This window comes from Petaurus breviceps, unplaced genomic scaffold (assembly GCF_028583685.1).
Source record: "Petaurus breviceps papuanus isolate PSGF00001 unplaced genomic scaffold, PetGlider_PUasm1.0 90752, whole genome shotgun sequence".
Classification (NCBI taxonomy): domain Eukaryota; kingdom Metazoa; phylum Chordata; class Mammalia; order Diprotodontia; family Petauridae; genus Petaurus; species Petaurus breviceps.
The window spans coordinates 11,892,069-11,904,873 of record NW_027187336.1 but is presented as its reverse complement, the minus strand read 5'-3'; the positions used below and the strand labels follow the sequence as shown (position 1 = coordinate 11,904,873).

At 39.3% G+C, this 12,805-nt stretch overlaps 1 protein-coding gene across 3 annotated transcripts in view; it reads left to right on the top strand.

Moving 5' to 3' along the window:
• The window catches only part of DARS1 (aspartyl-tRNA synthetase 1), a 93,804-nt gene that overhangs the window by 17,465 nt on the left and 63,534 nt on the right, over nt 1-12,805 (top strand). The gene's annotated exons all lie outside the window — the stretch shown is intronic.

The following is a 12,805-nucleotide window of genomic DNA, read 5'->3' as shown; positions in this document are numbered from 1 at the left end:
TGTTGGGTGTTGTTTGTTCAGTTGTGTCTCACTCTTTGTAACCCCATGGAACATACTGTATATGGGGTTTTCTTGGCAAAGATACTGGAAAGGTTTGCCATTTCCTTCTTCAGTGGATTAAGGCAGAAGTTAAGTGACTTACCCAAGGTCACATATCTAGTAAGTGACAGGCCAAATTTGAACTCAGGAAGATGGTGTCTTCGTGACACCAGGCCTACCACACTATTTACTGTGCCACCAGCTGCCCCCTAAATCTGCATCACAAACATTTTCTGCACCACTTTGTTAAATCTAGGCAATCCACAAAACAATAAATCAAGTCTTGATTTTTGTTTTGTTCAATCACATCCTACTTTTCCTGATGCCAGTTAGTGTTTTCTTGTCAAATATACTAAAGTGGTTTGCTGTTTCCTTTTCCAGCTTGTTTTACAGATGAGGAACTGAGGAAAGCAGAGTTAAGTGCTCAGGGTCACAAAGCTAATAAATGTCTGAGACCAGACTCCATCAGTTCTTTCTCTGGAGGTGGATAACATCATGAGTCCTTTGGAATTGTCTTAAATCATTGTATTGCTAATAATAGCCAAGTCATTTACAGCTGATCATTGTACAATATTGCTATTACTGTGTTTAATGATCTCCTTGTTCTGTTTGTTTGCATCAGTTCATGTAAGTCTAGGTTTTTCTGAGAGCATCATGCTAATCATTATAGCATCATAGTATTCCATCACAATCATATACCAGAACTTGTTTAGCTATTCCCCAATTGAAAAACATCCCTTCAGTTTCCAGTTCTTTGCTAGCACAAAAAATTAGGAAGACTTTTTCAAAAGTGGTGTTCTACAGGAGCAGTATTCTAACAGGAGGAGGAGAGTAGAGTGAATTAATTACAGGGAATTGCAAAGTTCTTTAATGACTTCAAGCTTCCCTTTTGTAATACTGCTGTCCAATGTGTACCACAACAGTTTCTGAAAAATCAAAAGTAGCTATTACACAGAAGACAAATGGAAAGTTGTATGATGCAAGTGAGCAGGCCACATCATCTTACCAGTGAGGAACTTTGAAGAAAACCAAGGGTAGATTTATGGGAAATATGTAATAGGAAGAGAGAACCTGGGATGATAGGTAAACAGTCCAAGAACTCCACTGTTTCGAGGAAGAGAAATCAGGCGATGATGTTAGGTAGAAAAGAGTTGCCCAGGATGGGTCAAAATTTGCATTACAGCAAGCCTTTATTAGATGCCTACTATGTGCCAAGTGCTAGGAGTACAAATAAAAGAATAAAATAATCCCCAGTCTCATGAAGCATGCACAGATATATCTGGGCATATTAGTGCATTTCCAAAGAAGGAACAAAATCAATGCTACAAAAAGAAATTAAATCCTTTATTATGTCCAAGTTTATTTTCACAGAAAGGAAAGAAGTTATTTAACTTGAGATGCCTGGAGGGGAGAGAGTGAGAGAGGGACAAGGGAAGAGAGGAGGAGGATATATCAGGATCACAAAGATTCAACCAGAACCTCTAGAAGGGACATGACACATAGTGTCCTCACCTTGGATATAATGATCTTTAGACCGAGCAGGAGGAGAAGTTCAAAGTTCTAGATGAGAGGTGCCATTCTATTCTTGCTTCCAAGGTTATATCATTTCTTTGATAACACCTTGGCTGTCCCACAGGACAGAGTAGTTCTTCAATGCAGAAAATAGCCAAGAGTCTTTATAGAGGTGGAAGTCTCATTTAATTATGTCAGATTAGTTTCCTACCCTTGGCGTAGTAGACACATTGATGCCAATTACTTATGAATTTGGAAGTTTCTAAGGAAGTAGGTTCCCAGTAGATTCCAGAAGAGGCAGAACAGGGTCAGAGGATTTAGGCCTAGGAAACTGGAGGTTTTTCTGAGCTGCCCATAGTTCCCTTCAAGTAAAAAAAAAAAAATAGTAGCATTTGTCCCCTTCTCTCCCCCCCCCAACCCAGAATGGGCCCAAAAAAGTTGTAGGAGGATTTGAAACATCAGTCATAGAAAGTTTCTAGACAGAAATATTCTTAATGCACTGCTTATAAACTGTCTTCAAAATAAGTCATTACTTTAAAAGTAATGATAGAGGGGCGGCTAGGTGGCACGGTGAATAGAGCACTAGTCCTGGAGTCAGGAGGATCTGAGTTCAAATGCGGCCTCAGATGCTTAACACAAAAACTAGCCATGTGACTTTGGGCAACATTTTTAACCCCAATTGCCCCCCCCCCCCAAAAAAAAAAAAAGTAATGATAGAAATTCTGTTGAGTAACACTTTTTTTTGATGGACATCAGTGGTTTATAGGTGGAGGGTGTTTTAAAAACTTGTAGAGATTCTTGAGATTTACTAAAATTGCAAAACTTCTCTATTGATTTGAAGTTTCCTTTTTCATTGTGCCTAATGAAAGTCACACAAATGACTTTCATTTATTTGGGGTGATGCAGCATATCCTGTATTCAGCTATTGAAACTGCACTCAAATTGAATTGAATTAATATTTAATTGAGCATCCTATACATTGTATTTTACTTGTACACAATACTGTCATGTAGGAATGACTTATATTATCTATTTGCAAAGCTCACTACCTAATCATAGATTCAGCCATTGACATCATGAATGCCACATATTTCTGGGGTAGAAAGTGGAAAATTAAAAATTATTACTTAAAAGATTCCACTGCTACTTCAGAACTATTACTAAATTGGATTACCATCTTTCTAATCTCTCTAAAGCAGAAGTTCTTAACTTTTGAGTCCATGAAAAGATTTCAGGGCACATGGACTTGTATAGGAAAAAATTATGTATTTTTATTTTAACTAATCTGCAATTATGAATACAGGTAACAAACATTTTGAGAAGGGGTCTGTGACTGAGGGATTTTCTATTGAAAAGTCTTTCCCATGCCTCATTTCTAAAATATACAGAGAACTGAGTCAAATTTATAAGAATACAAGTCATTCCCCAATTGATAAATAGTCAAAGGATATGAATAAGCAGTTTTCAGAGAAAGAAATAAAAGATATCTATAAGCATATGAAAAAATGCTCTAAATCACTATTGATTAGAAAAACACAAATCAAAACAACTCTGAGATACGACTTTTCATCGGTCAGATTGGCTAAGATGACAAAACAGGAAAATGATAAATGCTGGAGAGGATGTGGAAAAATTGGAACACTAATGTATTGTTGGTGGAGTTGTGAACCGATCCAGCCATTCTGGAGAGCAATTTGGAACTATGCCCAAAAGGCTATAAAAAAAGTGCATACCGTTTGACCTGGCAATACCACTTCTGGGGATGTATCCCAGAGAGATCATAGAAATGGGAAAAGGACCCGTATGTGCAAAAATATTTATAGCAGCTCTTTTTGTGGTGGCAAAGAATTAGGGGCAGCTAAGTGGTGCAGTGAATAGAGCACCGGCCTTGGAGTCAGGAGGACCTGAGTTCAAATGTGGCTTCAGACACTTAACACAAAAACTGAGTCGTGTGACCTTGGGCAAGTCACTTAACCTCAATTGCCTTCCAAAAAAAAGAATTGGAAATCAAAGGGATGCCCATCAGTTGGAATGACTGAACAAGTTGTAGTATATAAATGTAATGGAATACTATTGTGCTATAAGAAATGAGGAGCAGACGGACTTCATTACAACCTGGAGAGACATATATAAACTGATGCTGAGTGAGGAGAGCAGAACCAGGAGAACTTTGTACACAATTACAGACACATCGTATCTGTGATAACTAACTGATAGACTGGGCTCCTCTGAGCAATGCAAGGTTATAAGACAACTCCAAAAGACTCAAGATGGAAAGGAATATCCACATCCAGAGAAAGAACTACAGAGTCTGAATGCAGATTGAAGGAAACTACTTGCTCTCTCTTTTGTGTTTTGTTTCGTTCCTTCTTGTTGTTCACTCTATTGGTTATAATTTTTCTTTACAACTTGACTGGTGTTTAATGTGAAGGTATTTGTAGAGCCTGTATCTCGGATTGCATGCCACCATGGCTGGGGAGGAGACAAAGGGGGAGAAAATTTGGAAATCAAGGGATTGTGGAACTGAATGTTGTAAACTAAAAATAAATAAATAATTTTTTTTTAAAAAAGAAAGAAAAGTCTTTACCAAATTGCCAAAGGGAATCCACGAGACAAAAACAGTTAAGAACCTGTAATATAAAGTAATTTAAGGGTTATTGGATAGCAAACTGTCTAAAACTGAGTTAATCTGTTTCCTAGAAAAAATTCTTTCTTATGATCTTCTATTTCTTCTCTCATATAACCAATGTTCTCCTAGTCACTAAATATGAGTGATTTCTCCTTCATATTGCTTCAAATCTTTCCCTCCTTTTCTTTGTCTGCCTCTCTTTTCACTCCAGTTTAGATCCTTTTCCTGATTCCTAAGGAGCCAGGATAGAGAGCTGCAGTTGGAGTTAAAAGACTTGGATTCAAGTCCCACATCTGACATGTACTAATGGCATTATCTTGAGCAAATCAACTGTTGTAGGAAGTTGTTAGAGGCAGCTAGTGGCACATTGGATGTGCCTATACCTGGAGTCAGAAGGACCCAAGTTCAAATTCATCCTCAGACACTTACTAGCTGTGTGACCCAGGGTTAATCTCTGTGTCAGTTTACTTATCTGGTAAATGGGATAACAAAAGACCCTACTTGTCAGTATTGCTGTGAGGATTAAAAGAGATAATAATTGTACAGCACTTAGCAGTGCCTAACATAAGCACTGTGTAAGTGTCATCTTATCATTATTATTATTAATCTTTCTCCAATTCTAAGTTAAATGAAAGGTGCCAACCTATGCAACCTATGTTAGTTTCCTATGTTAATTTCCTCATCCGAGAGTTCCTCATACCAATGAAATCACAAGTCCAGTTCCTAGACCAGCTCCTTCCTATACTATATCCGTAGTCTCCTAATGATTTCTTATGCTGCAGAAATTTCCTATGCAGTCACACCACATTATTCTTAATAAACATTGTTTTTATCATCTGCTCAAAAGTCTCCAGTGGTTTACCATCGTCCAGGGATAGAGTATGTACTTCTCAGCTTCTATTCAAGATGGTATAACAATTTGCCTTCAGATTGCTTTTTCTCTTATCTTCTCTTCCCATCCCCCCAGGTAACTTTTTTTTTTTTGCCTTTTGGAGGGCAATTGGGGTTAAGTAACTTTCCCAAGGTTACATGGCGTGTGTGTGTGTGTGTGTGTGTGTGTGTGTGTGTGTGTGGCTGTTATGTGTCTGAGGCCAGAACCGAATTCAGGTCCTCCTGACTCCGGGGCCAACGCTCTACTCACTGCGCCACCTAGCCGCCCCCCCAGGTAACTTTTCTTTATAATCATAGGCAAATAATTTAGAACTCTTATACTGAAAGTTAGAATACAACTGAAGTCTGCGTCATTCAAATAAAGAATGCAATTTCAGGGAAAGTGACAAATAAAAGTGTGTCATTTTAAAATTATGTTGGTAGCTCTTGCTGTCTGTATTTCTGAACTGAGTAATATCTTCTGAATTTGCTCAGTTGTGCTAAACTTGTACTTCTGTGAATTCTTTTGATATATGTATCTGCAAGGCACTGAGTCCTTTGATAATTTTCCACATATTGGCATATCTCAGCTATTAGTCTTTTAAAAGTACATTTTTCGGGCAGCTAGGTGACGCAGTGAGTAAAGTGCCAGCCCCAGAGTCGGGAGGACCTGAGTTCGGTTCCGGCCTCAGACATTAACACACACACACACAAAACTAGCCATGTAACTTTGGGCAAGTTACTTAACCCCAATTGCCCTCCAAAAGTCAAAAATAAAAATAAATAAGTACATTTTTCCTAGTCCTCTTTTGTACACAGAACAGAGAAATCTCTTCTAAGATCTGAATGTTAACTTAGAGACAGAGGAATAAGAATACTTTATGAAAATTAAATTAGGGGGTGAACGATACACATTGTATAAAGTGAATTTGTTCAGGAAGTTGCTTAGGAATCAAAAAAGTGTGAACAGGATCACTTCCATTCACCAGGAGGTATCTGTACATTCCTGGCTCTCCCATACTGAAGCCCAGACAGGGTTTGTTAACATTTCTCAGTTTTTCATTCAGACGTGATTGCTTGCTCAGTTTTCCAAATCTCAAATAAGTGGCATGCAGAGTTATTGTTTAGTGGTCACCTAATATTGACAGAGTCAGGTAATAAGAGAGAAACTCATAGGATTTCAGTATTTAGCAATTTTGTATGATCAAAATAAATCCAACCCTGGCTCTTTAAAGCTCTGTAACTTCTTGGAGCTTCAGTTGTGAAAAATGAAGAGTAACAGATGCCCTCATTACTTCAAAAGAGCTGTTGTAGGAATCAAATAAAGTAGCAAATGTAACTTGCGAAGTAAAACATTTTTCAGGCTAAAGTTATTGTTACATAATAGGTTGCTGGAAAAATCAAATCTGGTAATGTATGTGAAAGAACCTTGTAATCAGAAAGTGCTATATAGTAAGCTGCTAGTTTTTTTTCCCTTGGATTAAACCTCACCAGTATGAGGAACTCCCTCTACGAAAACAGATTAACCTTATATTCTTAATGAGTGTCTTAGGTATTGAGCAGTTAAGTGACTTGCCCAGAGTCACACAAGTAAAAGCATTGTGTGTCAGAGGTAGGACTTAAACCCAGGTCTTCTGGACTATAAAGCCAGACCTCTGTCTAGTACATTGTGCCACTTTTCTAAGCTGCTCTTATTTAGGATTTTTACTGAGTTGGTGATAACAATGTTAGAACCTCCTCACAAAGTTATTGATGTCAGTCCATCTACATATTTTCATCACGTGCGCTTTTTATCTGTATCCTTGGAAAAATTCTAACATACTAACATAGAGAGTAGGTCCTTCACCTAAATTTTTTTAAACATTACATATGTTCTAGTGCAGCACACAAGTTGTACATCTGTTATCTTTCATTCCTACTGCATGACCAGTCTACCTAATTTGCCGATCATACACCTCATGGGTAATACATTCTTGACTATAAGTTGTCATTGATAAGTTGCAGTGTAATTACACCTACCATATGTCTGTTGCCCTGAGTCATACACAATCTTGATTCTTCAGAGATAGTGACATTTCAGGCTATGAAGCCAGATAGTATCATTAGAATAACTAATGATAGGTAGCATTTTCAAAGTGCTTTACATATATTATCTCATTTGAGCCTCGCAACCTCCATTGTGGAACAGGTTTTATTGTTATACCCATTTTATACTTGAAGAAATTAAGACCAAGACTTGGCTGTGACTTGTCCAGAGTCATGTAGAAGGTAAATACCTGAAGTAGGATTTGAATTCAGGTATTCCTGATAAATAGAAAATAATTAAGAGATGGAAAGCAATAAAATTAAGAAGGGATTCAGAAAGGCTTCTTGTAGAAAATGGAAGCCAGTAGGCAAGATGAGGAAGGAAAGCATTCTAGGCATGAGAGACAACCAGAGAAAATGCCTGGAGTTAAAAAGGGGGTTTCTTGTTCATGGAACAGCCAGGAGGCCAATGTCATTGGTTCAAAGAGTATATGACAGTGAATAAGATGTAAGAAAACTGGAAAGGTAGGAGGGTAGGTTGTGAAGGACTTTGAATGCCAAACAGTATTTTTTAAATTTGATCCTAAAGGAATAGGGAGCCATTGTGATGGAATCCTAATAAAGCTGTCTCTAACCCAAATGTTCTAACTTCATTATAGACCCCACTGTACCTACCTACCTAACCACCTCCCCCCAGCCCCCAATATCCTAACTTCTTCATATATGCCTCACTGCTCACTAGAACAACAGGTGTGTACCTGAGCTCTTAGTTCCCACAGAAACAGCATGTGTGTTCATGTGATGGGAACCCAGCTACTACCTCTACCTGGTCATTTCTCTCAGACCCATTCCCACAGAAACAGGTGTGTTTTTGTATTCAGTCACAATCAAATCATCCATCTAACCTAAGACAGGACCACAATACCTAACTATCAGTTTTAACCAGACAGGACCACAATAGCTATCCAATTGGAGGGCAGCACGACCAGAATGTTTAACCACTGAACCATAGATGGAACTCCTCCTCCGTTACCTAATCCCTTGACAAACTCCTCCTGCCTTGTTAATATGAATCCTATTCCTATATTCTATGTAAATTTTGATTGTGTGATCAACATCTTTACCCTATAAAAATCCATCTTGCTTTCTCTGAAGTTGCTGGTTCCTCTTGGAACTTAGTCGATTTCATGAGACGCGTCAATCTCAATAAATGCCTGTACTTGGATTAGAGGTGGTCTGGCTCAGAGTTCTTTGAGATAGTTCCACCACAACACATCATGAAACCCCAACGTTTTGGGGTGGGAAGAGCCCCTACCGCAACAATTAGAACTTATTTAATGGAGAGTGACATGGTCAGGTCTGTACTTTAGGAAAATCACTTTGGCTGCTGGGTGAAAGAAGAATTGGAGTGAGGAAAGTCTTGAGGCAGGCAAACCCATTAGCAAGCTGTTGCAATAGTCCAGGCATGAGGTGATAAGGGCCTACACCAGAGTGGTGGTAGTGTGGAGAGAGAAGGGGAGTGTGCTCATGAGATATTGCAACAGTTCAAGAAAAAAAAAGATTGAATAGGTGAAGAAGGGGGTGAGGTGAGAGATGGTGAGGAATTGAAGGTGACACCTAGGGTTGCAGACATGGATAACCGAGAAGATAGTGGTGTCCTATACAATAAGAGGGAAGGAGGATGGGAGGTTTTAGGGGAAAAGAAATTCTGTTTTGGACATGTTTAGTTAAATATACCTAATGGACATCCAGTCCAGGGTGTCTGAAGACAGGTGGATATTTGAGATCAAAGGTCCACAGAGAGGTTAAAGCAGGATAGAGTAATTTTTAAAATTGTCAGCATAGAGATGGTAATTAAATCCATAGAACTTATAATCATCAAATGACATAAAGGGAAACTAGAAGAGGGAACCTACAGAACCCTCTAGGACACCTGTGGTTAGAGGATGTGATCCGAATGAGGATGCAGCAAAGGAGATTGTTAGTTAGAGAAGAAGAGAACCAGGAGAGAGTGATGTCCCAAAAACCTAGAGAGAAGATAATGTCAACAGTGTCAAAGGCTGCAGAGAGGGAAGAGGAGAATGAGGATTAAGAAAAGTCCATTGGATTTGGCAACTAAGAGACCATTGATGGCTTTGGGAAAAGCATTTTGGGTGGAATGATAAGGTCAAGCCTGATTGTAAAAGGTTAAAAAAGAGTGAGAGGCAGGGGGAGGCTAGGTGGTGCAGTGAATAGAGCACTGGCCCTGGAGTCAGGAGGACCTGGGTTCAAGTTCGGCCTCAGACACTTAAACTAGCCGTGTGACCTTGGGCAAGTCACTTAACCCCAACTGCCCTCCAAAAAGAAAAAGAGTGAGAGGAACTAGAGGTGCCTGTTGTAGAAGGCCTCAAGGAATTCAGCTACAAAAGGCAGAAGAAATACAGGATTAGAGTTAGCAGGGATAGAAAGATGAAGGAATGGGTTTTTGGGGGTGGAAGAGACATGAGCATGTTTGATAACAATAGGAGATGAGCCAGTAGATAGGGAGAGATTGAAAATAAAAAGTGATAGAAGGGGGATGACAGATGAGGCAGTCTGTTGGAGGAGACAGGAGGGATTGGAATGAGTTAAGCAAGTAGAGAAGATGACGATATTCCTTGATAAGGAATAAGGCCACCTCACTGTATGTGACAGATGAAGGAAGACATTGGCACAAGATAGCTAAGTGATAGGATGAAAGGGAGCTTCTCAGCAAATAGCCTCAACATTTTCAGTAAAATAGACAAAGTTATTCAGCTGAAAAAGTGGCTGGGGTGAGGCGAGGACACCACCGGGAGTTTGAGAAGGAATGAAAAGGTTTAGAAGAACCACTGAAGAGTAAGAGAGTGAGTTGATCCGGGAGCGCAGGAGGGTTACCTGGCACGGGGAGGGCCCAGGGGGGGCTGGGCAAAAAACCGGTCAAACTGGTTGTGTGGTTTCCATCTTCATCCAGCGCTATCTGTATAGGAGCATAGGCAGCAGATGGTGGAAGTGACCCAATGAGGCTTTACTGGGCATAATTGTAAATGTGCTAAGCGGGTTAGGATTCAAGAGAAGAGGATAATATAGAGTTGAATTGGTTTACCAGGTGTTCAAGATGGGGAAGAGAAGAGAATGGCTAGTGCAAGGGAGAGAAGAGAATTGGTTTAAAAATTGGAGGTCATGATAAAGGTAAAGAGTAGGATTTGGGAATTCTTGAACAAGAAAGAGGTATATTTGAGGGTCTGACCATCTTTGTTGTGGCTGCAGTGGGACAGAGGAGTTATGCGAAGTGAACAGGTTGAACTGAGTGCTTAGGATGTTTGGAGGAGAATCAGTGTGAAGGTTGAAGTCCCATAGTATGAGGACATACTGTGAACATCTGTTTGATAAGATTTTATTTAAAAATTTTAGATTCCTACTCAGACATGATCTTGGTCTATAGACCAAAATCTTACCAAACAAACTAAAGCAATTTATCCAAGAATTAATCATAACCAAGTTAGATTAGACCAGAGATGCAAGAAGGATTCAGCCTTAGGAAGACAATAATCAACTGGCCGTGGTCTCCATCTGCAATGCTGCCTGCCACTACCACCATCCCTTGTTTCTGCCTTTTACAATACTTCATTTCTTTCAAAATTCAGCTCAAATGCTTCCTTCTACCTGAAGTCCTTTCTGATGCCAGCAGTTGCAAGTACCTCTTTCTCCTCCCTAAAAAATTTTACACTGTATTCATTTGTGTTGTTCTTATTTTACATATCTTATGTGGTAGTGTTCCCCTCTATAGAATGTAAATAAATACCTTAAGGAAAAAGTATTTGTGTCTTTGTATGAAAGGGTCATATATCATGGGATCATAGATTTAGAGCTGAAGAGGCCTGAACATCTATCAGCTCACCCCTCCTTATTTTTCACCTGAGGTGCCCATCGAGTTTGAGAGATTTGCCTAAGGACACACAGATGATTCCATATCCAGAACTCCTTTTTTTGTACCATCCTGCTCTGTGTTAGGGTCTTCTGCAGTGTCTGGCACATGGTAGGTACTTTGATGGATTTATGAAGCAATATTGCACTTATTGGTCAGTGGAAGTGCTGATGCTTTTTTTTTAATCTGGTAGTAGCGCTCTAGCAGGTATTGGGGAAGAGCCACACTGCTCTTCTGCTCCCTGTGGTACAGATAGCAGTGTTTTCTAGAGCTATTGCTTTTTAAGTCGTGTGCAGATTATTATCTTCTCTTTCGATGTTAGAAAAATTTTCTTAAAATTCTGCTTTGTGCTTTTCACTAGAAGAAATTTAGCCAAATAATATTATATAGGTTTGTTCGGTTGGTTGTATTCAGGAAAATAGTAAATTGATCTTCCCATCCCTTTGTACACTTAATACCTCCTAAACTTCAGAATTGTATTAAACCAGGGGCGGCTAGGTAGCGCAGTGAGTAGAGGTCGGCCCCAGAGTCAGGAGGACCTGAGTTTGGTTCCAGCCTCAGACACTTAACACCCACACAAAAATACTAGCCGTGTAACCTTGGGCAAGTTACTTAACCCCAATTGCCCTCCAAAAGGCAAAAAAAAAAAAGAATTGTATTAAACCTAAAGGATCAAGTAGTACACGTTTTCACTTTACAGGTGAAAAGATTAAGAATTGGAGAGGTCAAAAAAAATAAAAAGAATTGGAGAGGTCAAGTAGCTTCCCCAAAGCAGGTTAGTGACAGAGAGCAGGTCTTCTCACTCAAGTCTCTGTGTGTTGCTGTCTGTCTTGTCTCTCCCTCCCTCCATCCTTCCTTCTCTCAACACAGGTTAGAGCTGTATCTTCAAAGGCTTCTGAGTTGAATGCTGGAAAACTGAACCCTGTGTAATTATAATGACTAAGTTTGGCCCAGACAAGAGGATCCTTTTTGAGAGGGGGGCTGAGGCCATAGGATTATGGGTGCAAAATATTGTCAAACTAATATTTGTTTTGCTTTGTTACAAGAGATGGCTTGCTGAATATAAGAGGTGAGAGGAATATTTTCAGAAATGAAGTTCATATGAAAAGACATCAATAATAATTTTTTAAAATTTTGAAGCAGTACTAGATGTTGCTTCTCCCCACCCCAGATGATATATCTATATCTATGATATCTGTCTCCTCTGACTTTTTTTTTGCTTCCATGTTAATATCAGTGTCTATTATTCCTAGTACTCTACTCCAGCTGCTCCCAGTTCTAATCTCCGTCATTCTATTCTTGCTGCTTTTCTTTTTTATCTCTTCTGTCTCATATTACTTCTCCCATGCATCTCAACTTTCTAGAGAAACTTCTGGCCCTTCAGTCCAGATGGTCCTGTCCCTCTGGTCAGCGATATGACAAGAAGCCACACAATGGGGATAATCCTCAGCTCTTCTTGGAAGTTTTCATTGTAACTTGTTGCTTGGTCTTATTTTGTTGCCAGAGCCTTGGAGTTTGGGGTTGCATTTCCGAATTCACTGACAGTTGAGAATTCTAGAAGTCTGGTCTCCAGATCCAGCACAAGTCATTAGAGTAGGGTGATAGTAAATATACCTTCCTCTGTGACTCAGCCTTTTCTTTTCTTTCTTTCTTTTTTTTTTAAATTATTATTAATTTATTTATTTACTATTAGTTTACAACACTCAGTTCCACAATCCCTTGAGTTTCAAATTTTCTCCCCATTCCTCTCTTCTTCCCCTCCCCCCCCAAGTTGGCATGCAGTCAAATATAGGATCTACAAATAC